Here is a 4,870-nt window from a genome sequence, read left to right as displayed (position 1 = left end):
TGTCACGTATGTTACTTTCCGCCTGTGATTGGAATCGCAAATGCATGATATCTTCGTTAATTGCTTGTTTTTCCGGTGCTGTTACAGATACGGATGTGGTTGCAGACTCTGTGCTTGTTTGGTCCTGTTCACTACGCTCTTCAATGATTTGCAACAACTCTGTTCGCAATTTCTGAAATTGTCGCTTCGTTTGCGCTTCTATTTTGACTATGCGGTTATCATATCTTTTCAGCTCTGCTTTTGTGATACGTTTGTGTAACACACTGTTTTCAACAATTTCACGCGCTGTACCTGCTGCTTGTCTAGTAATTACGTTTATCTGTTTCTCTAGTTTCTTGACTTCTCCCTGGGCGTTGTTACGTAATGTTTTGATCTCGTCCTGAGTGTCATTACGCAATGTTTGTACGTCCACTTGTACCTTGTCAATGACCGAGCGAGGTGGCGCAGTGGTCCTTCCCCATCCTTCCCTAATCCGATGAGACCGATGACCACGCTGTCTGGTCTCCTTCCCCAAACCAACCTTGTCAATGTCTGTTCTCAATTGATTGTAACCTGTTATTAAGTTTCCTATCACTTCTCGAGATTCTTTTGCCTCGTCTTCAATATGACTTACGTGTAACTGAATTTCTTTGTTTTGTTCTTTAATCTCACGCATTTGTCTCGTGGTTTCTGCATTCCGAATTTGAATTTGGTTCGCTATGTCTTTATTTTGCCTTGTCATGGTTTCCGTAATTTGTTGTAGTAATTCTGCCAGATTGGTGGGTCCTATTGCGCTTTCTTCCGACGTCCTACGTTCTGTGTTTTCGCCCAGATGTTGGTTTGCAACCGATTGCATTGAACTGTGCGGTGACACGTTTCTGCTCGCATTCCTTGTACTCTGTGGTGAGGGAGCTCTGATTACTTGTACTATGGGTTCTACGTATTCAAGACGCAAGTTAGAATCGTCATCGACTATCTCTCTACTTTCCTGCTCCTCTGTCGTATGCTGACCTAGGTTTTCTGTGCCTTGACGTACATTATCCTCGTTATGGTGCGTTATATGTTCTATTTCTCGCGATACTGCATCGTCTGTTGTACTGTCCTCCATTCTCTGTCCATTTTCATGCTGGGTCTCTACCTCAATTCGGTCAAGGTCTCGATCTGCCATTGCTAATCTTTCCGAATCCCTTATTTTCTGTTTAAAAGCAATTCACGCGCCCTACTTCGAGTCAACATGCGCTCATACGATCTCACGCGTTTCATAAACTTTTTATTCACACGACTTGACACTACCAAGACTGACAATCCATTCACTTACTTGTTGGGTCAGAACCAACTTGTCAACGATGTATCCGCCACCTGTGCGCTTGCATTGAGGAGAAAACTTAATTCTAACAATATTAAAATTCACAACTTAATTATGCTATTGTCTCTGACACTTTCTTACTATCTATCACTGCAGCTACTGTTTTCGAGTATTTAAAACTTAAGGAAAAATAAATATTTTACTACGAAAATTTTTCAACAGGATATTTTTCTGACCTAGTTAGGCATGTGGTCGACCTTCAGTCGTGGTATTTTACCATCCTGGCAGGGTCGCCATTTTCTAAACATTCTGTGTGGTGTCTGTTTATTCTATATCGTGTCTCCCTACCACTTTCGCGCAAAGACGCTCTGAGCGTGTTTTTTAGGGAATTGACTAGTTTGAACCTGAAACCTGTTGCTGGTAAGGAGACGCCAGACCACACATGACATGTAGAATTCAGAAGAGTTCAGTGAGACTAGCGATGATATAACCAAATACTTAATGATTTCAGCGTCAGCTCCACTGCACTCCCTGTAAAGGAATCTTAATACTAACTTAATTTAGTAGAAGCGGTTCAAGGCTTTCCTATTTTTAGTTAGCTGGTAAAATAACGCCGAAAAAGCAGTTAAGTTTACCATTGGAAATTTTATTCTACTTACAAAACATCGTTTATAAATTGCACTATTGATAAAAAGAAATGTATTAATACAGGATGGTAAAAACCAACTGCGTTCAACAAAAATGTGAACGAATATTCCCTGAATGGGTTTCCAAGTTCACCAAATGGATCGAAGGATGACCTATGCCATATCACATCTATAATCTAGGTTTAAATTTTCGCAAGAGAGAAAACTATCAAAATGGTCTATAGTGACCCTCTTTAATTACTTATCTAACTTGTCGTAAATTACAGTGGCTGATGTGGCTTCTCAATAATTATATAACAGAAAAATCATCGCGTCTCAGATTTTTACTTCAAGTGGCAAATGTGAGCACAATGAGCTTTAATTGACGATCGACACTAGTATTACGTAAAGGGGATGTAACAGATGAGACTTCTGCAGTTCTGAGTGAAGCCTTATGCGCTCAAAAATGCTTCATCGCTTGCGTTCATTACCTTGTCGGTGTTCGTCAGGGGGCAGCGGCCGGCGCAGCTCCGTCCAGCTCGCCCTCTCGGAAGCAACTCTCTCCTAACTTCTCGGTAATACAATTTACCGAAGTTGGTTTAAAAAAAAAAACAATCTGGCTGTGTTTTCATCTGACTAATCAGGGTCTCAATGTTAACCTTAAGCTCCGCCTACAAAAATTCTGTCTATACAATGATAAACGTTATACTTTTCATGGTGGGGCAATGTTTTTAAAGTTTGCAACGTAACAGAGATGCGAAAAAGTCTCACGCTAAAACTTGCAGCTGGTGTGGTCCTTTTAGCGTTATCGTAAGATCTATACTGTTCTTCTGGAGGGCTCTATCTTTTAACATGGGCTGGGGGGTGGTCCTAACGTAACAGAGACGCGAAAAAGTCTCACGCTAAAACTTGCGGGTGGTGTGGCCCTTTTGTGTTATCGTAAGATCTATACTGTTCTTGTGGAGGGCTCTATCTTTTAACATGGGCTGGGGGGTGGTCCTAACGTAACAGAGACGCGAAAAAGTCTCACAATAAAAACTTGTGGGTGGTGTGGTCGTAGCGGTTAACTGGCGATGTGGGTGTCCGTCCCTTATCGTAGGGCCTTCTCGCTTAACACGGTTCTTCTCTCGGCTTCTGTTCTCGTTTCTCCCCTCGGAACTGCGTCTGTCTCACGATGGGAAGGTATGACAGGCATTTAGGCATTCTTGTGTTAGTCTGTGGTATTCCATTTGCTCACTCGTTACTCGTATTACTTTGGTTAATTTAATGTCACGATTTATTCGGAGCTATGTGACATACTACTGGATTTGCTTATCATGTCGGGGTTTTCATGTAAGGTGTTGGATTTGCCTGACACCTTACAATTCTGAATGATGACTAGCATAAGACTTAATGTCCTTCACATGCTGACCTAATTGTCAGCAATTACTGCAATATCCGTATGTCCTTGTCCATCCTCATGATCATGGAGCTCTATATTTGGTTTTTGCACTAATTCTACGTTGATGTAAGAGTATGGATTCTACAAGAATGTGGTGTCGACAAATCAAGCTGACCACCTCCTTGAACGATGGAGATGTTATTATGGTCCTTCTGTTTGGTGTACCTAATTTACTACCAAAATGGTAACATACAATATTAATGCAACATTGCAGTGTCTTGGCTACACTGATAAATACTTCAGGAAGAGAACTTCAGATTGTCTCACTTGGAGTTGTGCTTCTGTAGAAAGATATGGACTTTCAGTGCAGCTATGTGCAACCCACTGTGCTACAACCATGATGCTATCCTTCCCATTCCTTTCCTAGTTCTTGTAAAATCGGTAAGACTTATACAGTGTGTTTAAATAAGACATATACATTGCGTGTGCACTTTATTTCATTTCTAAATATGTTTAAATTCTTGTAAAATGGTAAAGACTTACACAGTGCGTGTGCACTTTATTTCATTTCTTAATGTATACAGTTCACGTAAATATGCTAAAGACTTTTACAGTGCGAATGCACTTTATTTCATCTCTTAATGTGATCAGTTCATGTAAAAATGTTAAAGACTTATACAGTGCATGTGTACTTTATTTCACCTATTAATGTGATCAGTTCATGTAAAAATGTTAAATACTTACACAGTGCATTTGCACTTTATGTCATTTGTTAATATATTTTGTACTCATTGCGTATACACTTTGTCATTTCTTAATATGTTCTGTACTCAGTGCGTATGCACTCTATTTCATTTCTTAATATGTTCTGTACTCAGTGTGTGTGCACTCTATTTAATTTCTTAATATGTTCAGTACTTGTATTAATTATCAATAATGTTATATACATGTATATACTCTGTGACTGTAGACTTAGTAAACTAAATAGATTATAGAAAAATTTGTTGCTCATGGCAAGTCCAATTGACTCACCATCGCTGCCAAATTTTTGCCCCCCAGTGGAGGGTTATGTAAGAGGTCAATGATTAAGGAATTTATTGCTAGCGCACTCGAGCAGATGTAATTTCGATGGATTGCTCACGCGCTGCCTGCGATATGTAAGCTATAAGAGAATCTCAGACCAGAGAGCAGTGTTGACTGCAGTAGGAACTGTGTCGCAGTTGTAGTAGTAGTAGCGATCAGTCGTGTGTATCGAGTTGGCTGGGCCGGTCTTGTGGAGCGATGGCGGTGCCTGAGCAATGTAGTATAAGGTAAAAGCAGGCTCGCGCATATGTACTATTGTTATATCAGATCCTATGTAAAGTGTTTTAAAAAATCTCTTAATAATAATCTTTCTTAAAAAAATTAACTTTTGACAATCATTCATCTCAGTTTAAAGAATTTACTAATTTCTCCAACCATGGTCATCCCGATTATTGTAAAGTTCTTTTTATACATGACAAATCTACCGGCCACCATTGCAATGAGCTGTGCCAGAAAAATTTCTTATAGGGGCAGATATATACGCGTTATCCGGCG

This window comes from Schistocerca cancellata, chromosome 3 (genome assembly GCF_023864275.1).
Source record: "Schistocerca cancellata isolate TAMUIC-IGC-003103 chromosome 3, iqSchCanc2.1, whole genome shotgun sequence".
Lineage (NCBI taxonomy): Eukaryota > Metazoa > Arthropoda > Insecta > Orthoptera > Acrididae > Schistocerca > Schistocerca cancellata.
This window is presented reverse-complemented; position numbering follows the sequence as displayed.